At 40.8% G+C, this 24,610-nt stretch overlaps 1 pseudogene; it reads left to right on the top strand.

Annotated features, from left to right (window-relative positions):
• The window catches only part of LOC129065024 (prohibitin 1-like), a 35,156-nt pseudogene extending 13,419 nt beyond the window's left edge, over positions 1–21,737 (top strand).
• The last annotated feature ends 2,873 nt before the right edge of the window (positions 21,738–24,610 follow it).

Here is a 24,610-nt window from a genome sequence, read left to right as displayed (position 1 = left end):
AAAGTTAAAGAACAAGTACTAGAATAGGTAAGTGTTTGCAACACATCTAAAAAAAGGGTTAGTGGTTCATTTTGTTTTGTTTGGAAAAAAATTCAACAAACTTTTAATCGAAAAATGGATAAAGAATACCAAAAAGTCATTTAAAGCTTTTTAAAAATAATAGAAAGAGGGAATAAATATACAAAACAGGTTTAGTTTCAAAAAATAGTAAAGGAACTATTAAAATAACACATAAATGTCACAATCAGATAATACGTATTAAAAAATATTGGTAATATCAAGTATTGGCAACTCTGAAAGAAACTGAGTATTCATAGACTCTTTCTTCACCTTAAAGAAGTCCCCTTAGCATATTTTGCAGTGCTGGTTTGGTAGAGGTGTATTCTTTTCACCTTCTTTTGTCTGGGAAACTTCTTATTTCACCTTCCATTTTAATTGAGAGCCTTGCTGGGTAGAGCAGTCTTGGTTGCAGGCCTTTGCTTTTCATGACTTGGAATATTTCTTGCCATCCCCTTCTGCCTTGTGATGTTTTTGTTGAAAAGTCATCTGCTAGCCATTCCGGGACTCTTGTATGTTACTACCTCTTTCTTCCTTGCTTCCTTTAGGATTCTCTGTTTTTCTTTGGTATTTGCCATTTTAATGATGCTGTGTGTTGGAGTGGGCCACATTGGTTTCCTCTTGAATAGGACCCTCTGAGCTTTCTGGACTTGTGTGACTTTTTCTATCCTCAAGTACAGAAGTTTTCCATCATTACTTTTTCAAACAGGTTCTCTAGCCGTTCCGCATCCTCTTCTTGTTTTAGTATTCCTATTATGTGGATATTATTACATTTCAGGTTACATTCCTGCATTTCCATAAATACCTCTTCATTCTTTTGATTCTTTTTTTCATTTTCTTGCTCTTTCTGGGAGCTTTTTTCTACCTTGTCATCCAGCTCACTGATTCGATTCTCCACTTCATCCAACCTGCTTTTGATTCCTCCTACTTTGCTCCTCAATTCAGAATTGTATTCTTCATTACGTCTTGTCTCTTATTAATAGTTTCTATGTCCTTTTTCATGGTGATATAGTTTGCAGTAAGTTCCTCACAGTTTCCCTATAGTTTTTTGTAATTCTCTCTGAGCTCACTGAGCTCATTGAGCTTCCTTAGAACCGTTATTTGGAAATCAATATATGATAGTTTATTTGCCTCTATTTCATTTAGTTTTCTTCCTGGGGACTCCTCATTTCCCTTTGATTGGGGGGTACTTCTTTGTCTTCCCATTATTTGTGAGACCCATTTTTTTTGCTTTTGTTTCTTAAGTTGATTTATGTTGATTTCCTGACTTTGTGGTGTGAACTTCTATGGTAGAAGACTGCTGTTTTTAATTTCTGGATTTGCTTCTGATGATGTCAGATGTCGACCCTGCCTGACCCTACACACTCTGTTTGAGATTTCCAGTAATCTACTGTTTGTGGCTGACTCCTTCAGCTGTTAATCTAGTCTCCCTGCACTCAGCAGCCCACCTTAGACTGCTCAGGGAGGGGCAGAGTCCCTTCTTGGGGCAAGTCATTGCATCTTTTCATGCTGCTGCTGTATGGTAGAGGAGTCAGCACTGGGATCCCCACTGCTACTCTTTCCATTCTCTCCCCAAAGCCTCCGACCCCAGTCTCTTCTCAAGTGTCTCCAGACCTTTCTGTGGCCCCTTTAGCCACGGGTCTTCTCTCTATGGCTACCACTTCACACTCAGAAGGCAGCTCAGGCAGCACAGGGTGGGGTAGAATGCCACCTCATGGCGGGGCTGTTGGGTCCTCTGATGCTGCTGTCGCTCAGGAGGAGTGGTCTCTGCCTGAGCAAGATTTCTTCTGCCACATGAGGGATGAGTCAGCACCGAGAGCTGGCCGGCTACTCTCTCTGTTTTCTCCCCAAAGCCTCCTTCCCCAGTCTCTCCTCAGCTCTTTCTAGCCCACTCTGCCCGTGCTTTTTTCCGGAGACCAGGATAAATGGCTGCAAATAAAAATTTTGCGTTGGCCCTTTAAACAGTCTTTGTGTCTCCAGCTGCCTGTCTCTGGCAAAGAGCAACCCTGCCGCTTTTTGCAGCTGGCTGTTTTCTGTGTACCTTTTGGGCTCTGGTTCTGTGGGCTAGAGATCCCCACTTTTGGTTTAGACCCTGCTCTTCTTAGGGGCATCCAACTGGCCATTTCAATATGCTTCTGGTGCTGCCTCCCATGGGTGCCCCGCCCACCTTCTCAGGTCTGTACCACACTCCTTGCCAGTTAGGTTGGGCTAAAGCCAATTCTTCTTTCTCTGAGGTCACAAGGCTCCCCTCTTGCTATTGTTCAGTTGTTTATTCCAGCTGATTTCTCCCCATTTTAGTTGTAATTCCAGGTTGGTCCTGGGAGGAGGTCAGTGTGACTTCCAATCATTCCTCTGACATCCCAATTCTCCTACTTTTTCAAACAGGTTCTCTATCCCTTACTCTTCTTCTCCTTCTGTGTCTATATTATATAGATATTATTCTGTTTCAGGTTGTCCTGCATTTCCCTAAATGTCTCTTCATTCTTTTCTAGTCTTTTTTCATTTTCTTGCTCTTTCTGGGAGCTTTTTTCTACCTTATCCTCCAGCTTGCTGATTCGATCCTCTGCTTCATTGAGCCTGCTTTTGATACCTCCTACTGTGCTACTCAATTCAGAATTGTATTCTTCATTTCCTCTTGCCTCTTGCTGATAGTTTGTTTGTCCTCTTTCATGCTGATATAATTTGAAGTAAGTTCCTTGTAGTTTCCCTGCAGTATTTTTGTAATTCTCTCTGAGCTCACAGAGCTCATTGAGCTTCCTTAGAAACGTTGTTTGGAACTCAATATCTGATAGTTTACTTGCCTCTGTTTCATTTCGTTCTCTTTCTGGAGATTCCTCCTTTCCCTTTGATTGGATGATGTTTCTTTGTCTTCTCATTATTTGTGAGACTCTTTTTTGCTTCTGCTTCTTAAATTTATCTGTCTTGATTTCCTGACTTTCTGATGTGAACTTCTATGGTAGGAGAGCACTGTTTTTTCTTTTTGGATTCGCCTCTGATGATTTCAGATGTGAACCCTGTCTGACCTTATGTAGTCTTTTTGAGACTTCCAGGTATCTGCTGTCTGTGGCTGTCCTCTTCAGCTGTTAATTTGCTCATATGGGTTTTTTTTTTTAGTCTAAAATTGTGCCATCCAATTCCACCAAACTCAAACAATTGACATTTTATTATTTTTTTAATATAACCCATATATTTTTAATCACTTTTACCTCATATTAATTTTTTAATATTTTTTAATTTATTTTTTCAAATACATTTGTCTCTGCCTACCCCCCACCACTTTCCCTTGCTGCCTTCCTCATTCCCTCCCTCAGCTCTTCCCCTTTGGTTTTGTCCATGAGTCCTTGATATATGTTCCTTGACTTTCCACTTCCCTTCCTTTTCCTCACCCCCCCTTCCCTCTCATATGGTTTTAAATAGTAATAATAGCAAATACTTTAAAGCTAACATTATTTTTGTTTATGTTATTTTGCTAGGAAATATTTCATTAAAATCAGAATTCTGAATCCAGAATTCACAGATAGAAAAAGAACAAGACAGAGGCAAGTTTGGGGATCTGCAATGAAAGTCTAGGAAAAGTTGCCTGAATAGACCTAGCTCATCTCTGACTCCTCAGTACCTTCTGGAGCCTACAAGAGGAGTAGCAGATCCATTGGATGAAAAGACCAGAAGAAATCCAGAAATTCATTCTCTCTTAGAACCCCTCAATCTGGAATCCAATATTACCCAGTGACTGCCATTCTTGAATTTGGGGAAAACTACATCTTTTGTCTCCTCTGGTGGTCCAGCATACCCTTACCAGTATACCAGGGCTGGAAGCTACTTCATTGCTGGTAGGAACCTGGTATTTCTTCCCTGTCTACCCTGGAATTCCCTTATTGGGCTTGTAAATATATGGATGAGTGGATTGGTGAGAAATGATAGACGATTGGAGAGAAAGGCCAGGAGAAGCAAGGGGTAGTGAAAAGAGGAATACAGCTCCATAAAGAAAGTAATTGGTGGGGGGAATACCATGTGAATGATAATCTCAATGACTGTAGATAAAGTGTTGGGAGATGTTCATGTCTTGAGATATGATAAAGATCATGTCCCAAGTTTATCTTGGCTACCATGGTTCCCATGTTCCTATTACAGTGGGCTTCATGCTGATCCTTGGTTTGGTATAAGGTATGGTTTGGGATATCCTGCAGATTTTGTTGATATAGAGTAGTTGCCAGAGTATACGGTAATACAGGGTTGGTACCACAGCTGCCACAGAATTATCTGTTCTAATAGAAGAGAGTAATAAATTATTTATGACCTGTAGGATTCTGTAGAAGTTACTTAATGAAAAATGTTTTATATAAGAAGTTTGGCACTCAGGATTTCCTTCTAGGATCTAGATGCTGCTTTCTAACAGGTTGCCAATTGTTGATTAATGTGCAGAGGTCAACCATGGACACAGAAGACTGAACAGTGCTATACAGACCTGGGATATAAACTGAGTGTGCCAGTCAAAACCTGGGTTCTGGGAGAGCTGATGTATCTGGGGAAGATTAGGGCTCCAATACTGGAACCAGTTAAAAGACCCTCCTGACAAGTTGTAATGAAATCTTTGCCATTCATTGTGAAGGCAGCAAGTAAGAAGTCAGTGAGGGGTTTGCAGCAGAGGAAGAAATACTAGGTTTTCTGGACAGGACTTGTCAGTAGTGGCTTGGAGGGTAAAATAGAATAGAGTGCTACTGGAGATGAGGAGACTGGTGAACAGGACATTGCAATGACTCAAGCAAGAGAGAGTGAGAAAAAAACACCAAATAAATAAATCAGGGTAAACTGACATGGCCCTGGACTTAAGCTGTAGTAGTAGAGATGGGTGGAGGAGGGGAAATAGAGTTGAGAGAGTTTTAGATTTAGAAATGAACCAGAGTTGGTGATCAGATAGAAGAGAAAAGGACGAGTACAAAATTATCTTCAGGTTTTTGTCTTGGGCAACTGGTTGGATGATGATATTATGAACAGAGATTTTAGGCACAAGAGGAGAAGGAGGAAATTTGGAGCAGGATACAGAAGAGGAGAGGACTTAGGGAAAGAGTTCAGTGGCCTTTCAGAGGTTCTATTGACCTTTCAAGTGGATATTTCTAGGGGACAGTCAAATACATGAACCTGAGACATGAAGGAGGGCTTGGGTCAGGATCAAGTAGCAGTGTCATTCATAATGGTAGCCTGAAGTTATGGAGCATGGTTGAACTCACACTGAAAATGTATGAGACTTAAGACAATGGGAAGATGGAAGGGAGATTAGCAGAGAAGAACAGAAGGAGTACAGCATTCAGAATGAGTAACTTCATTATTGACATATCAGAATCAGCCAGTTAAAACACAGCCCTTAATGTGTTTTACATGCCAGACATAGTCTTACATATCAGCCTCTATAATAAGTTCTGTTATCCACAAAACAGCATCATAGTGCTTCAGAAGGTAGGTATTAAACAAATTTTACAATTAGAGAAATTGTTACAAAATGTTTAGCCAGGAATTCTAAGTGGGGAAAGTATTATCAAGGAAAATACAAGGTGTTATAGGACTGTATAGCAGTAAGGACCTACCAAATCCAGGGAGAAAGGTACAAAAGCCTTCCCTGAGAGAAATGTTGAGAAGGAAGGGCAGGGATAGAATCTTTTGCTGGAGGAAGAAATAAAGCCAGTGAAAGAGCCTCAGAAGGATTAGCCAGAGAGATAGGAGAAGAGCATGACGAGAGCATATTAGGAAAGCTAAACAAGAAGTGAGATGTTGTCAAATCCAAACCCAGAGGTGATCAGGTGTTGTTACCCCTTTCTGCTGACATGGTCACATACAGCACCAAATATGATCACCTCCTTCCACATGAATTCTGGTTTCAGCAGGACAACTTATTGGCCAAGGATTTTTCTTCTGAGCCACCAGTTTGCTAGGAGCAGGGGATGTGGGGGAAGGATTTGTATACAGAACGGCATGAGGAAATTTTTGGGGGGGGGGGGAACTGTTGTATTTCTTGATTATGGTGGTGGTTATACTACTGCATGCGTTTGTCAACTCATAGAAACACAAAAAGTGAATATTACTGATTTAAAATTCTTTTTTAAATTTTTAAAAGTGCCCTGGCTGGTGTGGCTCAGTGGATTGAGTGACAACCTGTGAAACAAAGGGTCGCCAGTTTGATTCGAGTCAGGGCACATGCCTGGGTTGTGGGCCAAGTCCCCAAGATGGGGCACCCAAGAGGCAACCACACATTGCTGTTTCTCTCCCTCTCTTTCTCTCTCCCTTCCCCTCTCTAAAAATAAATAAATATTTAAATATTTAAAATAAAATAAAATTCTAGCTAAGTAAATGTAACCAATAAAAATAATATATTCTCAAATTCAAACATGAACTTATTTGCAAAACTAATAACATATGTAATTTTGAGTGTAAAATAATAATATAATGTTCCTGCAAGTTTAAAGAAAAGGGGACAGCCCTGGCTGGTGTGGCTCAGTGGACTGAGTGCCGGCCTGTGAACCAAAGAGTTGCAGGTTTGATTTCCAGTCAGATCACATGCCTGGGTTACAGACTAGGTCCCCAGTAGGGGGCATGCAAAAGGCAACCACACAATGATGTTTCTCACCTTCTCTTTCTGCCTCCCTTCTCCTCTCTAAAAATAAATAAAATCTTTTTTAAAACTGAAGGGGAACAAATAAATGGAGAGATATTTCATGTAAGTGGATTGGAAGATTCAATATTTTAAAGACGCCTTTTCTCCCAATATTCAATGCAATTCAATGAAAATATTCTAATTTTTTGCTTGTGGAAATTCATAAACCAGTTCTAAACTTTATATAAAATTCAAATGTCCAAGAAAACAAAGATTCATTTGAGGAATAACAAGATGTGAAGTCAGTATAGTGATGACAAAGAGTTGTTTCAATATAGAACACTTGATTAATAACAATTGTGGCACTGCAGGCCATAGGAAATTGATTTTCCATAATCTTAGAAAAATGGGACCTGTCTCTCACATCGTTCTGGGTGAAATTTGAAAGGAAAAGCATAGATCTGTTGGGATATAATGCAGGACTATACATATTTATGATCTCAGGTTAAATAAATATTTCTCAAAAAAACACCAATACAATATGCAGAGAGTAAAGATTGATAAGTTTCACTATATTCAAACAAAGCATCTTTTGGCAAAAGACAACATATATAAAATTAGAAGAAATATGAGAAAAGATATTTGAAACACATAACTATCAAAGAACTCTTACTCAAAATATATGAGACACATCTACATACCAACTAAAAGAGAGAGGTGACCCAATACAGAAACTATGATAAAAGAGTAACTATAAGATATAAAGAAACTCTATAGGATGCCCTAGGGCTGACAGTACCCAAAGAAGGAAACACTTGGAAGGACCTCCCCATGAGATAAGGTGCAGTTCAGTCTTCTGGATAGCAGAGAAATGGGCCACTTTAGCTAGGCCTGTGCTTGTCTACCATTCCAGGACAAGTAGAAGGCAATGCTCAGGAGGGCCAGCAGGGAGGTAATGAACAACTGGTAACTTGCATGTACTGAGAGGATGGGAACCCTCCAGGAAGCAGGTAGGCTGCACTCAGGATTTTCAGTGGGCTTACAGAGAGAAAAGCAAGTCAGTTTGGACCACCCAGACCTCAGGAGAACTTGTGTTGGGGCCTGCAGAGGGAATTGGAGCACTGGTGTGAGCCAGGGGCCTTCAGGGACATAGGCAAATGCTGGAGGAATTTGGACATGTGTGCTGTTGAGAGGCAGTCTGGCGATTGTGCCAAGGGAAAACCTTAGGGGTTCAGTTTCTAGGTTGAGAGAACTGTGGACAGATTATTGCCAGACCAAGGCTACAAGGTCACTGAGAGACCCTAAGTTTAGGAGCCCACTGGCTGGGGCAAAAGTCCAACATATGCACTCATCTTGCCACAGGTAGAAATTGAAGGAAGGCCTCTTCCTCTTTCAGTGTCCCTCTACCGCCATCTACTGAGAAAGCTTTCACATCATACTCACTTGAAAGGAGAAATGCTTTTTAAGAAAAAAAAGTTATGTTTCAATTACAGTTGACATTCAATATTATTTTTATAATAGTTTTGGGTGTACAGCAGAGTGGTTGACATTTATACAATTTACAAAATGATCCCCTGATAATTCAAGTACTCACCTGGCACCATACATATTTATTACAATTTTTTTATCACAGAGCATATATTGAAGGATATGTTTCAAGCGGAGAGGGAATAAATTGATAATTGGCACAGATACCATGGAATAAACCTAACAAAGTAAAGACTTACATGGAAAAACTAGAAAACTCTATTAAAAGATCCTGTTATAGGTTAAATTGTGTCACCACTCCCACCTCCCCAATTCATATGTTGAAATCTTAACTCCCAGCACACTGGAATATAAACTTATTTAGAAATATGATTATTTAAAATGTAATTAATAAACATGGGGTCATTAGGGTGAGCCCTAATATAATATGACTTGTGTTCTTATGGGAAAGGAAAATTTGGACACAGAAACAGACAAATATGGAAAAAAATATGGGTTCTGGTGCTTCTATTACATATGCAACATTGTATTTACTCCTTTGATTGAATGTATATATGTATAGTTGACCCTTGAACAACATGGGTTTATACTGTGGGTCCACTTACCTGTGGATTTTTTTCAATAAGTACCTGAACTCTTTTCAATCTGAAGTTTGCAGTCTCCAGATGCGGAGAGCTGACTGCACTGGTCTAGGCCATTTTATATAGAGGACTTGAGCATCCGCACATTTTGCTGTCTCCAGGGGAGTAGGAGTCCTGGAACCAATTCCCTACAGATATCCAAAGACAGCTAAGATTTGAGGGAGTTAAAAGTTACCTTCAAGGGGAGGAAAAGATGGCGGAGGAGTGAAAGGGAGTCACGCTGACCTCCTCCCAAAACCAAACTGGAATTGCAACTAAATAATGGAGTAATCACCTGGAAAGCAGTGGAGCGATAGTGGGAGAGGAGCCTTGGTGCCGCGGACAGTGGATTCGACTCTCACACATCCCAACGGGTGAGAATTGCAGTGGAGGCTCGAGAGGGTGGGCTGGGTGCGCACGGGCACTGGCACCAGAGGGACATTGAAACGGCCAGTTAGCTCCCCCCGAGAAGAACGGGGTCTGAATCAAAAACAGGAACCCCTAAACTACAGCAGCTAAAGCCGAGAAAATACAGACAAAACGCAACCCCAAAAAGCTTAGGGGCGCTCTCTGCCAGAGACAGGTGGCTGGGGATGCAAAAAGACATTTAAAGGGCAAACACAAAAGTTGCAGCGGCAGCCACCCTCCTTGATCACTGGGTACAGGCGGCAGCAGGGTGGGCTGGTGCCTGGGAAAAGACTGGTGAGGAAAACTTTGGGAAGAGAACTGAGACTGCGGCCGGTGGAGCCCGGGTGATAACGCACTTCCCACTCTCCAGCTACCATCTCGCTCAGGCATAAGGGAATCAATTAACCTGCCTTTTGTGCGCTCCGCACACAGCTTGTACACCTGTGACCTACGGGGCTGAGTGCAGACTGGCTGGGAGAGCCTTGAGGAGAGACTGGAGACGGAGGCATTGGGGAAAGAACGGGAGGAGGAACCGGGGAGTGCCGACTCCCTCCCCGTTTGGTAGTCTCCGTTGTGGGCTGGAAAGGCGCGACCCCAAAGAGGCAGAAGCGGGGCGCGCATGAACCAGACTGCCTGCGATTGAAACGCAGTCCGCACAGGGGGTGGATCCTCGGCCGAAGGGGTCACAGAACTGCCCAGAGGCCCCTAAGGGGAGACTAGAAACGGAGGCATTGGGGAAAGAACGGGAGGAGGAACCGGGGAGTCTTGACTCCTTCTCCTTGCCGAAGTCTCCATTGCGCGGGAAGAGGCCACACCCCCAAAGAGCCAAAAGCCGAAAAGCAAACATAGAAACCCACAAAACACCCAGAGCAGGCGCGCACACTTGCGCCGAGTGACTGGCGAGGGTTGGCGAGCGTGTGTGTGACCCACACGAGCTGGCGAACGCTTGCACCTGCTGGCAAGGCCTCATGCAGACTGGCACCCATGCGGCCTGTGAGGGATTGCACAGAGGGGCAAGGGCAGGCGTAAATTGACCTACCCGCCACGATTGCACACCAGCCCACAAAATAAGTAGAGCTGCCCAAAGTCCCTGGAGGAGAGACCAGAAACAGGATTAACCGGAGAGTCCTAGAGCTGATTTCCTCCCATTTCCGTAGTCCCCATTTGGCGAGGGCAAGCAACGCACCCAAAGAGCCAAAAGCGGGGAAAACACACAATAGAAGACCCTAAACTGACCAGTGCCGCGAAACTCGCGTGCCAGGGAGGCCAGATGAGCACGGGAGGTCGCGAATAAGCCCCCCTGGTCTGGGGCAAACACATGCGAGCCCAGGCAGGTGGGGGACCCTGCCGCGCTGGGAACGCGCTCAAGGAGCTCTCGTGAGAGCGCAGAGAGATCCCAAAAAATAGCCCAGCCCTGACCGAAGGGGTCACAGAGCTGCTCCAAGCAGGAGTCAGACACAGGCATTAGACTCCTGGAAGGCTCAAACAAACAACCCAAGGCCCTATAGGGTCAACAACTGAGCGCATCAGAGGCAAGCCCAGAAAGAAAAGTAAAGGACAAAAACACTTAACAGACTCTCACAAAAATGGGAAGAAAAAGAAGTACCCCCCAAATGCGTGGAAAAGGGGACTCCCCACAGAGAGAGCTAAATGAAATAGAGGCAAGGGAACTATCAGATATGGAATTTAAAACAATGGTTCTAAGGAAGCTCAATGAGCTCAGCCAGCTCAAAGAGAACTATGAGAAACTGCAGAGAAACTATCAGGATCTTACAGCAAACTATATCAGCCTGGAAAAGGACATCGAAACTATCAAGAAGACACAAGAGGATATGAAGAATACCATTTCTGAATTAAAGAACACAGTAGAAGGAATACAAAGCAGGCTGGATGAAGCTGAGGATCGAATAGGTGAGATGGAGGACAAGGTAGAAAAAAGCTCCCAGAAAGAACAAGAAATGGAAAAACGGCTCAAAAAGAATGAAGAAGCATTTAGGGAAATGCAGGACAACCTGAAACGCAATAATATCCGTATAATAGGGATACCAGAAGGAGAAGAAGAGGAGCAAGGAATAGAGAACCTCCTCGAAAAAGTAATGATGGAAAATTTCCCTAATTTGAGGAGAGAAAGGCTCTCATGGATCCAGGAGGCACAGAGGACCCCACTCAAGAAGGACCCAAGGAGGTCCACTCCAGGACACATCATCATTAAAATGGCAAATGTCAAAGACAAAGAGAGAATCCTCAAGGCAGCAAGGGAGAAGGAGAAAGTAACATACAAGGGGGCCCCGATACGCCTAGGAGCTGACTTCTCAACAGAAACACTCCAAGCCAGAAGGGAATGGCAACAAATATTCCAAGCCATGAAAAGCAAGGGCCTACAGCCAAGGCTGCTCTACCCAGCTAGGCTCTCCATTAAAATAGAAGGAGAAATACGGAGTTTCCCAGACAAAAGAAAGCTAAAAGAATACATCTCTACCAAACCAGCACTCCAAGATATGCTAAGGGGACTGGTTTAAGCAGATGAAGGAAAAGAATGAGACAGAGAGGAACACAAGTACAAAGAGAAAAGATGAGTAAGTTTCTATCAGTAATATCTCTCAATGTGAATGGACTAAATGCCCCAATCAAAAGACACAGGGTAGCTGAATGGATAAGAAAACATGACCCACACATATGATGCCTACAAGAGACCCACCTCAGAGCAAAAGACCTACACAGATTGAAAGTAAAGGGATGGAAAATAATATTCCAAGCAAATGGACATGAGAAAAAGGCTGGCGTTGCCATACTTCTATCAGACAAAGTCGATTTCAAAGCAAAGGCCATAAAGAGAGACCCAGAGGGGCACTTTATCATACTTAAAGGAAGAATCTATCAAGAAGACATCAACATTGTAAACTTATATGCTCCCAATATAGGAGCCCCCAAGTTTATAAGGAAATTGTTGGATGACTTCAAAAAAGATATAGATAGCAACACACTGATAGTAGGGGATTTCAACACCCCACTGTCAAAAATGGACAGATCTTCCAAACAAAACATTAATAAACATATCGTGGCGCTGAATGAAACACTGAATCAAAGAGACTTAACTGACATATATAGAACCTTACATCCCAAAGAAGAAAAATACACATTCTTTTCAAATGCTCATGGCAGTTTTTCAAAGATAGACCACATGATAGGACACAAAGCAAGCCTCAGTAAATTCAGGAAAATTGAAATAATACCAAACTTTTGCTCAGACCACAAGGTCTTGAAACTCGAAATCAAACTCAAAGAGAAACTTCAAAAACTTGGAAACTCATGGAGACTGAACAGTACACTATTAAACAATGAATGGGTCAATAATGAGATAAGAGAAGAAATCAAAAAATTTCTGGAAACAAATGAAAATGAACAGACAACTGTCCAAAACCTATGGGACACAGCAAAGGCGGTCCTGAGAGGGAAGTTCATAGCAATACAGGCTTACCTTAAAAAGATAGAAACATTTCAAATAAAAGACCTAACACTACAACTTGAAGAACTGGAGAAACAACAACAAATAAATCCCAGAGCAAGTAGAAGGAACGAAATAGTCAAGATTAGAGCAGAACTGAATGACACAGAGACAAAAAGAACAATTCAGAGGATCAACCAATCCAGAAGCTGGTTCTTTGAAAAGATTCATAAAGTGGACAAACCTTTAAGCAGACTCATCAAGAAAAAAAGGGAGAGGACCCAAATTAATAATATCAGAAATGAAAGAGGAGAAATAACAACTGATACCACAGAAATACAAATGATTATCAGAAACTATTATGAACAATTATATGCCAAGAAATTTGAAAATCTTGATGAAATGGACAAATTTTTAGAAAAGTATAATCTTCCAACACTGAAGGAGGAAGAAACAGAAAGCTTGAACAGACCGATAACAGTTGTGGAAATTGAAGCAGTAATCAAGAAACTCCCAGCACACAAAAGCCCAGGGCCGGACGGTTTCCCAGGAGAATTTTACAAAACATTTAAGGAAGAGCTAACCCCTGTCCTTCTCAGACTATTCCAAAAAATCCAAGAGGAGGGAAGATTGCCAGACTCCTTCTATGAGGCCAGCATCACCCTGATCCCAAAACCAGATAAAGACCCTACAAAGAAAGAAAACTACAGGCCAATTTCGCTGATGAACATAGATGATAAAATCCTCAACAAAATATTGGCAAACCGCATCCAGCAATACATTCAAAAGATTATCCATCACGATCAAGTGGGATTCATCCCAGGGATGCAGGGATGGTTCAATATACGCAAATCAGTAAACGTGATACACCACATAAATCAAAGAAAAGACAACAACCACATGCTCATCTCGATAGATGCAGAAAAAGCATTTGACAAGGTACAGCACCCATTTATGATCAAAACACTCAGCAAAATGGGAATAAATGGGGCATTCCTCAACGTCATAAAGGCCATATATGAAAAACCTACAGCCAATATCATACTCAACGGGCAAAAACTGAAAGCTTTCCCACTAAGATCGGGAACACGACAAGGATGTCCGCTCTCACCGCTTCTTTTCAACATCGTATTGGAAGTCCTAGCCACAGCGGTCAGACAAGAGAAAGAGATAAAAGGCATCCAAATAGGAAAGGAGGAAGTAAAACTATCATTGTTTGCAGATGACATGATAGTGTACATAGAGAACCCTGTAGACTCTACCCAAAAACTCCTCAACCTAATAAGTGAATTTGGCAAAACAGCAGGATACAAAGTCAACATTCAGAAATCAAAGGCGTTTTTGTACACCAGCAATGCAATAGAAGAAGAAGAAATCAGGAAAAATATACCATTCGATATAGCACGAAAAAAGATAAAGTACCTAGGGATAAATTTAACCAAAGACACAAAAGACCTGTATGCAGAAAACTATGCAACATTGAAAAAAGAAATTAAGGAAGACACAAATAAATGGAAGCATATACCGTGCACATGGATTGGAAGAATTAATATCCTTAAAATGTCCATACTACCAAAAGCAATTTATAGATTCAACGCAATCCCTATTAAGATACCAATGACGTATTTCACAGAAATAGAACAGACATTTCAAAAATTTATACGGAACCATAAACGACCTCGAATAGCCGCAGCAATTTTGAGAAACACAACGTAGGAGGGATCACAATACCGGACATCAAACTCTACTACAAAGCCACTATACTCAAAACAATCTGGTACTGGCACAAGAACAGACCCATAGACCAGTGGAACAGAATAGAAAGTCCAGAAATAAGCCCAGGTCTCTATGGACATCTAATATTCGACAAAGTGGGCAGAAGCATAAAATGGGGCAATAACAGCCTCTTCAACAAATGGTGTTGGGAGAGCTGGATGGCTACATGCAAAAAATTGAAATTGGATCATCAGCTGACACCATACACAAAAATAAACTCAAGATGGATAAAAGACTTAAATATAAGTTGCAACACCATCAAAGTCCTAGAGGAGAACATTGGCAGGAAACTCTCAGATATCCCATGCAGCAATTTTCTCACTGATATGTCTCCTAAAGCAAGGGACATAAAGGAAAGAATAAACAAGTGGGACCTCATCAAAATAAGAAGCTTCTGCACAGCTAAAGAAAACATCAGCAAAATGAAAAGGGAGCCAACCATTTGGGAAAATATATTTGCTAATGATACATCAGATAGAGGTTTGATCTCCAAGATATACAAAGAGCTCACTCGACTTTACTCCAAGAAGACAAATGATCCAGTCAAAAAATGGGCAAAGGACCTGGGCAGATGCTTTTCTAAGGAGGAGATACAGAGGGCCCAGAGGCATTTGAAAGGATGCTCTGCATCACTAGCCATCAGAGAAATGCAGATCAAAACCACCATGAGGTACCACCTCACACCGGTCAGAATGGCCATCATAAACAGATCCACAAACAACAGGTGCTGGCGAGGCTGTGGAGAAAAGGGAATTCTAGTCCACTGTTGGTGGGAATGCAAACTGGTGCAGCCACTATGGAAAGCAGTGTGTAATTTCCTCAGAAAGCTGAAAATGGAACTGCCTTTTGATCCAGCGATTCCCCTGCTGGGACTATACCCTGAGAACTCCAAAACGCCAATACAAAAGAACCTATGCACCCCAATGTTCATAGCAGCACAATTTACAATAGCCAAGTGTTGGAAGCAACCTAAATGCCCATCAGTAGATGACTGGATCAAAAAATTATGGTACATATACACAATGGAATACTACGCAGCAGAAAGAAAAAAAGAAGTACTAAACTTTGCAACAGCATGGATGGAACTGGAGAGCATCATGCTAAGCGAAATAAGCCAGGGGGCGAAAGACAAATACCATATGATCTCACCTATAAGCAGAACCTAACCAACAATGCAAAGAAGCAAGGAAAATATGACCAGCAACACTGAAAGGAAAAGAAATCAACAGAGACAAGAGGGAAGGGGGGGCAGGGAAAGGGAAGGGAAGGGGAAAGTCAAGGAACATATAGCAAGGACTCATGGACAAAACCAAAGGGGAAGAGCTGAGGGAGGGAAGGTGGGAGGGGGCAAGGGAAAGAGGTGGGGGGAAGGCAGAGACAAATGTATTTAAAAAGTAAATAAATTAATTTAAAAAAATAAATAAAAAATAAAATAAAATACTGGAACGTAGATCCCAACTCAAGTAAATAAAAGCAGAATATTAAGATGTTGGACAAAAAAAAAAAAAAGTTACCTTCATATTTCAACTGCACATGAGTGGGTCCCACTAACCTGATGTTGTTCAAGGGTCAACTGCATTTGTATAAAACTAAAATTACAAGAATAGGTTTTAAGCAAATATACTATTTTTAAAAACACAGACTTGGAGTCAAAAATAAATGCAACTTACTCAAAGGCTTCCCCAAAATTGGAATTCTGGGAGAGAATCAAGATGGTGGAGGAGTGAGTGGAAGGCACACTGACCTCTTCCCAGGACCAACCTGGAATTACAACTAAATTGGAAGAAATCACCTGGAACAAACAACTGAACGATGAAAAGAGAGGAGCCTTGTGACCTTAGAGAAAGAAGAATTGGCTTTAGCCCAATCTAACTAGTAAGGAGTGAGCTACATACCTGAGAAGGTGGGCAGGGCACCCATAGGAGGCAGCACGAGAAACATATTGAAACAGCCAATTGGATCCCCCTAGGAAGAGTGGGGTCTAAACCAAAAGTGGGGATCTCTAGCCCACAGAACCAGAGCCCAAAAGGTACACAGAAAACAGCCAGCTGCAAAAAGCGGCAGGGTTGCTCTCTGCCAGAGACAGGCAGCTGGAGACACAAAGAACTGTTTAAAAGCCAACGCATAAATTTTCATTTGCAGTCACTTACCCTGACTCTGGCAAAGGCGGGGGCAGAGTGGGCTAGAAAGAGCTGAGGAGAGACTGGGGAAGGAGGCTTGGGGAGAGAATTGAGAGAGTAGCCGGCCAGCTATCGGTGCTGACTCATCCCCCATGCGGCAGAAGAAATCTTGCTCAGGCAGAGACCATTCCCCCTGAGCGACAACAGCATGAAAGGACCTAATAACCCCGCCCACAGGTGAGATTCCACCCTGCCCCGTGCTGTCTAAGCTGCCTGCTGAGTGCAGAGTACTGGCCACAGACAGTAGATCCTGGCTAAAGGGGGTGCAGAGAAGTCTGGCGACACTTGAGAGACTGGGGATGGAGGCTTTGGGGTGAGAACAGAAAGAGTAGCCGGCAGGATCCCAATGCGGACTCTTCCCCCATACGGCAGCAGTGTGAGGGGATCCAATAACTTTGCCCCCAGGAGGGACTCTATGTCGCTCTGAGCTGTTTAAGGAAGCTTCCTAAGTACAGAGTGAATAGATTAACAGCTGAAGGAGACAGCCACAAACAGTAGATTACTGGAAGTCTCAAACAGACTGCCTAAGGTCAGACAGGGTCAACATCTAACATCATCAGAGGCATATCAAGAAAGTTAAAACAGCAGTCTCCAACCAGAGAAGTTCACACCACAAAGTCAGGAGATCAAGACAGATTAACTTAAGAATCAGAGGCAAAAGAGAAGAGTCTCACAAATAATGGGGAGAAAAACAAATGTCCCCCAGTTGAAAGGAAAGGAGCAATGTCCATAAAGAGAACTAAAGGAAATAGAGGCAAGTAAACTATCAGATGTTGAGTTCCAAACAACGGTTCTAAGGAAGCTCAATGAGCTCAGTGAGCTCAGAGAGAATTATCAAAAACTACAGGGAAACTACAATAACTTACTGCAAACTATATCAGCATGAAAAAAGACATAGAAACTATCAATTAGAGACAAGAGGAAATGAAGGATACAATTTCTGAATTGAAGAAAAGCGTGGAAGGAATAAAAAGCAGGCTCAGTGAAGCTAAGAATCAAATCAGCGAGCTGGAGGATAAAGTAGAAACAAGCTCCCAAAAAGAGGAAAAAAATGAAAAAAGACTCAAAAAGAATGAAGAGGCATTGAGGGAAATGCAGGACAACCTGAAACATAATAATATCGATATAATAGGGAAACCAGAAGGAGAAGAGAATGAGGAAGGGACAGAGAACCTGTTTGAAAAAGTAATGATAGAAAACTTCCCTAATTGGAGGAGAGAAAAAGTCACACAAGTCCAGGAAGCATGGAGGGTCCCATTCAATAGGAACCCAATGAGGCCCACTCCAAGGCACATCATCAGTAAAATGGCAAGTATCAAAGACAAACAGAGAATCCTAAAGCAAACAAGGGAGAAAGAGGTAGTAACATATAAGAGAGCCCCGATACAGCTATCATCTGACTTCTCAACAGAAACCCTGCAAGCCAGAAGGGACTGGCAAGAAATATTCCAAGTCATGAAAAGCAAAGGCCTGCAACCAAGACTTCTCTACCCAGCAAGGCTCTCCATTAAAATGGAAGGTGAAATGAGGAGTTTCCCAGACAAAAGAAGGCTGAAAGAGTACACCTCCACCCAAACAGCACTGCAAAATATGCTAAAGGGACTGCTTTAAGATTAAGAAAAAGTTTCTATGAATACCCAGTTCCTTTCATAGTCACCAATACTTGATATTACCAATATTTTTAATACTCATTAATCTGATTGTGACAATATCATTTTAATTGTTCCTTTACTATTTGTTGAAACTAAACCTCTTTTAGTATATTTCTTGCGTATTTCTATTTTTTTTAAAAAAAGCTTTAAATGGCTTTTCGGTATTCTTTATCCATTTATTGATTAAAGGTTTGTAGAACTTTTTTCCCTAAAAATAAAGCTATTAACCATGTTTTAGATGTGTTGCAAATACTTTCCTATTCTATTCCTTGTCCTTTAACCTTTTTATATGTATATTATTATATAGTTAAATGTTTAATATAGTCATATTGTCAATATTTACTTTATAGCTTCTGGGGTTGAATATTTTACTTCAGGTCATGAAAAATATTAGTTCTATTTTCTTCTAAAACTCCTTTGATTCTACATATTGATTTTAACTCACCTGAATATTTCTTGTATAATGTGTGAAATAGGGCTCTATATTTGTTTTGTTTCAAGTAGTAGTGGTCCCTGCACCTTATTTGTTGAATAAGCCTTATTTTACCCATTGATTTGAAATATCAACTTAATCATATATTATATTGTTAGACAGATATGTACGTTTGTCTCTAGAATGTTCATTATATTTCACTGATCTACCTGATTATTTGTGTGCTGATATCATGTTGGCTTAATTGCTGAGACTTTATAATGGATTTAAATTTTTTTAATATTTTATAATTAACTTTGACATTTAAAAATAAATAAAATCAATCTGCATTAAGAAAGAAAGAAAGAAAGAAAGAGAGATGGAACTCCTACCTTTTGTGACAACATGGATGGAACTGGAGAATATTATGCTAAGTGAAATAAGCCAGTTGATGAAAGACAAATACCATATGATCTCCCCTATAAGTGGACTCTATTCAAAAAAATAAACTAACGAACAAAATAAACCACAGGCACAGAAACATGGAGCAGACTGAAAGTGACCAGAGGGGATGGGGGAAAGAGGACAATGGTGGAAAGAAGGGGAAGGGACTAGACAAAGAACATGTATGAGTGACCCATGGACATGGACATGGACAACAATGGGAATTGACTGTGGGAGTGGGGGGTGCAGGTGGGATGGGTGGAGGAGGGTAAAGGGCTAAAAACTGAGACAACTGTAATAGAATAAACATGATATATAAATAAAAATAAAAATATGTTTACATAAATAAATAAATAAATGAAAATGTTTTAAAAAATTTCGAATTCACAAAAAAAACAAAAGACACACAGGATGAAGACAAGGCAAGGAGATGGGCCAACCAATTCTTCTCTTATGGCCCTCAGAAGGAAGAAACCCTGCCAGGATTTTCATTTTGGACTTCTATCTTCCAGAACCATGAGACGATAAATTTTTGCTGGTAAGCCAATAAGTCTCTGGTACTTTGTTATGGCAGCCCTAGCAAACTACCATATTTTGCTTTGTATAATGTACTCCTGTATATAGTGTGCACCTACGTTTTTGGCCCAACTTTAGTTTTATTTTTAATTCCATTCTTTTATTTATTTATATTTAGAAACAAAACCAATTATCCTATTCTAGGGTATTATTTTGCATACAAATATTATTATTGCTTTCTAGAGTTACACTTTTAGTGCATAACCATAAATAAAAGAATTAAAACATTTATATAGATACAGAATTAGTAATATCCATATATAATGCGCATCCTTATTTTCCCTCAAAAATTGGGGCAAAAAAGTGTGCATTATACATGGCAAAATATGGTAATATAGATTTTGATACCAAGAAGAAGGGTGTTGCTGTAACAAATACCTAGAAATGTGGAAGTGGCTTTGAAATTGGATAATACTAAAGTAGAGTAGAGGCCCTAATTGATATGACCAGTGTCTTATATAAAGAGGAAATTTACACATAAACAGCCATGCACATGGGGAAATGCCATGAGATCAGAGTTATGCTGTCAGAAGCCAAGGAACATCTAGAAGATAGGAACAGATTCTCTCTCACAGCCCTCAAAAAGAATCAGCTTTGCTGATATCTTGATCTTCAACTTCTAGCCTCCAGAACCATGAAACAATAAATTCCTGTTATTTAAACAACCCAGTTTGTGCCACTTTGCTACTGCAGCCTTAGGAAACTAATACAGATGCTAATAATAAGTTCAAAAATAGAGAAATATACTATGTTCACCAACTGGGAAACAATGTTGTAAAAATGTCAGTTATCTCTGAATTATTTTAAAGATTCAATGTAATCACAAACAAAATCCCAACAATCATTTTGTGTGGCATTTGACAAGGTGATTCTAAATGTTATACAGTAATGTAGTAGGTCAAGAACACCAAAGAGGAATAAAAAGGTAGAGGACAAGCCAGTCCTTTATTTGCATGGTAATTTTTGCAAGCTGAAACCATATAAAATGATCTTAATCATCAATAGAAAAAATAATGTTCTGTGAACATTAAACATTTTGTGAAAGATTGAAAACTCTTTTACATGTATAGGAAAAATTAAAAAATAGTAAAGCTGTCATTTAAAACATTAGAAATATTGGGGGAATTAATGTGGAGGTCAGAGTAGAAGCAAGTGTAAGTGGGTCCAGCAGAAGGAGACACGGCTGCCAAGGTGTTTGACTCCATTGGCAAGTTGTGCCTAGCCTTAGCCATTGCAGGAGGTGTAATGAACTATGCTTTGTGTAATGTGGATGCTGGGCACATAACTGTCATCTTTGACAAGTTCTGTGGAGTACAGAACATCATGGTAGGGGAAGGGACGCATTTTCTCATCCCTTGGGTACAGAAACCAATTGTCTTTGACTGCCACTGTGGACCACATAATGTGCCAGTCATCACTGATAGCAAAGATTAACAGAAAATCTACATCACCCTGCATATCCTTTTGCGCCTTGTTGCTAGTTAGCTTCCCTGCATCTTCACCAGCATCAGAGAGGACTGTGGTAAGCACACATTGCTGTCTACCATTACAGAGATAGATCCTCAAGTCAGTGTGGCACACTTTGATGCTGGAGAATTCATCACCCTGCAAGTGCTGATCTCCAGAGGTAAGAAACAACCTTGCAGAGCAAGCTGCAACTTTGGGCTCATCCTGGATGACGTGTCCTTGACTCATCTGACCTTTGGGAAGGAGTTCATAGAAGTGGTAGAAGCCAAAAAGGTGGCCCAGCAGGAAGTGGAGAAGGCCAGATTTGTGGTGGAAAGAGCCGAGCAGCAGAAAGGTGGCCACCACCTCAGCTGAGGGCAATTCCAGGGCTGCTGAACTGATGGCCAACTCTCTTGCTAGTGCAGGCGATCGATCACCTGATGGAAGTGTGCAAGTTGGAAGCCACAGAGAACATAGCGTACCAGCTCTCATGCTCTCGGAACATTACCTACATGCTGGCTAGACAGTCGCTGCTCCTTCAGCCACCCCAGCGAGGCCTGCTACCTGCACCTCCCCCAGCCATGGGGGCCACAGCCCTGAGGATTCTTAGCATCACCTTCCTTCTGCCCCCATCCCAGAATCACTGAAATTTCATGATTGGCTTAAAGTGAAGGAAATAAAAGTAAAATCACTTCAGATAACTAATTACTCTTATCAGATGAAACTCTTTTGTTCTTCTCAATTCCATCCACTTTTTTACCCACATCCCTACCAAAAATTGCCAAGTGCCTATGTAGACCAGTTTGACTTTTATCTTTGGGGTTTGCTGGAGCTCCAGTCTAGGCACTGGTAATTGGCAGAAGAAAGGCAGGGTCATGTATATGAATAGCTGGGGAACATGCTGTCTGCTTGAGTAAACTTATAGCCTCCAACCTTACATTTATTCAAGATCTGAAGATGGCACACAGCTCAACAGAGAATGCAGGCCTCCATTTTTTCCAGCAGTTCCTGCACAGACCCAGCTGAAGAGAGGGGCTGGGAGAGTCAAAGAGGAAGTGGTTTGTCTCTTACCATAAGGCTGATTGTCTTGAACTGTGGGGCCAGCAGAAGCAGGTGTGTACAAATGGCATAGATTGAAGAATCTAGCCCTGTGAAGGTGGGTGGGCTTGATTTGCTGCCCCACAAGGTTCCTAAAACTGAGATGGGCTTGGATAGTGAGAGAGTAGCACTGGACTGAGATGTGAATCCTGTGGAAGACTTCCTGTCCACCTTCCACCTTGGTGTCTCTCAAACGCCCAGCTGAGTTCCATTCTGAAGGATTGCATCCTGCTTTTCTGGCTCTCTCATTATGAGACTGCCCTCCTAGAGGACTCCGTGCCTATGCTTTGAAGAAAACTGTGGAAAGAAAGCAAATGTGTGTAAATTGCTGTCAATGAATGACACCCAGATCTTCCAGAAAAACATTAGAAATATTGACAATTAAAGTATCAAATACATGAGAATTCTTTAATGTGAAGTTTTGTTTGTGGGTTTTTTTTTTTTTTTTGGTGTTTCCTCTTTTGGGTTTTTTTCTTTTTCTTTTCTTTCTTTCTTTTTTTTGCTATTTATAATTGCTGTAAAACTGGAAAGAATATAAATGCTCCTTATTATTAGAACCAGTGGATATATTCTCAAATGTTCATAGATTAGAATTTATGCAGCAACAACAAAGGAAGTAGTTATAGCTAATAGCATCAAGATAAATGACTTCATTATAGTGAGCAAAATTAACAAGTCAAAATGAGTAAACATAGAGTATGATTTGCATATTAAAAAGTTTAAGAATGGGGCAAAACTATATAGTGTTTAGGGCTACAAATGAAGATCATAAAAGTGTCAATAAAAACAAGGTAAAAATTTTTACAAAAGTTAGGAAAGAGGTATTTTGAGGTTTAATGGAATGGGAGATGTATTCCAGAAGAGGCACACTAAGGGTTTACAAATTACCTGAAGTGTTCTTCTATTCTTTGAGTAGGCTAGTGGTTACACAAGTATGTTTTATAATTACTATTTTAATTGCACTATATGTTTCATATCTTAGACTGCAATTTACCGATATACATGTAATACTATCATTAAATTAAAAAATGAAAACTTAGTGAATGGGAAAGGGACACAAGAAGCATCTGGGAAACTGTAATGTTCTATATTTTTTTTGACAAACACATGAGTTTGTGTTATATATAATGTATATATTTTACAATAAAAATTATCTGGTATCTATGTAATGTGTGTTTCTTATATATTTTCATTATAATAATCTATAAGAGACTGCTAAATATTTGAAATACAATGTAGGCTTTAGCATAATTATATGAATTAGAAGAATTTCCAACATCATTTCTTTAGTTTGGGGCTTTGTTGTTGCTGTTCTGCTCAGTAAACTGAAACATGACTGAGTCTAGAACTTGGAGACAAGGCTAGGAGTCCCAGCAAGAAGAAAAACTAGAGCCCTGGCTGGTGTAACTCAGTGGATTGAGTGCCAGCCTGCAAACCAGAGTCGCTGGTTCAATTTCCAGTCAGGGCACATGCCTGGGTTGCAGGCCAGGTGCCCAGTGGGGGTGCGCAAGAGGCAACCACACATTGATGTTTCTCTCCCTCTCTTTCTCACTCACTTCCCCTCTCTGGAAAAATAAATAAATAAAATCTTTTTGAAAACTAGAGAAAGGTAAGGATGGGATATGAGAAGTAGAAACACAGGCATTGTCACACACCAGAAATACAGGGTCCAGCAGAAATGATACCTGTTTGAGTGTGTTTGATAGGGTAATACTATGGGTATAATAATTTATAGTTTTAATTTGAGTATTTCACCTAAAATGTCATATGGTGTGTTTGAGTATGATATTATTATGTTACAGAATTACATGTTTATGATTTTGTAATAAAATATGTTGTAATAAAATAGGGGTATTATTTGTGCTGGACCCTGTATATTCACTTTTGATCAAGGTCCTTTGTGCAGTCTAAGGGTGGGCACAGGCAAATTATAGTGAGAAACTCAGCTGATAGCTACCAGGATTCCTTCTTACCAATGCATGGTGTACAACCCCCTGGTAACCTTATTGCTGCTTTCCCATATAGAAGTCTGATTTCCTAGATGATCCCAGTGAGGGGTCAGTACATAAGTCCTAACTTAACGTCATCGATAGGTTCTGCAACTTTAATTGAAAGGACGTGTAATGAAACTGACTATACCACAGGCTAATTGATACAAAGAAGAGTTAAGTTCCTATGGCATCTCATCAATGTTATGAAAATGACATTATTTGAGGACTTGCTGTAGAAGGAGTCTGTTTCTTTTCTGTAGGATGAAGAAATCTAATTACCCTAAGTTCTCAGTTGGTATGGTGGGCTATATGGAGAATTTGCTATTTGAAGGAGCAATTTTTAGAACATCAGAGGCTGCTGAGTTTGAGACTGATAGGCCCCCCAAAGGCTGGGAGACACTACCCTTGGCAAGCCTCTGGTCCTTGTCACT

Source organism: Pteronotus mesoamericanus, unplaced genomic scaffold (assembly GCF_021234165.1).
Source record: "Pteronotus mesoamericanus isolate MK-2021 breed Mesoamerican mustached bat unplaced genomic scaffold, CSHL_Meso_final contig_173, whole genome shotgun sequence".
Lineage (NCBI taxonomy): Eukaryota > Metazoa > Chordata > Mammalia > Chiroptera > Mormoopidae > Pteronotus > Pteronotus mesoamericanus.
Note: the sequence above shows the minus strand (reverse complement) of the source record. Positions and strands in the feature narration are given on the sequence as shown.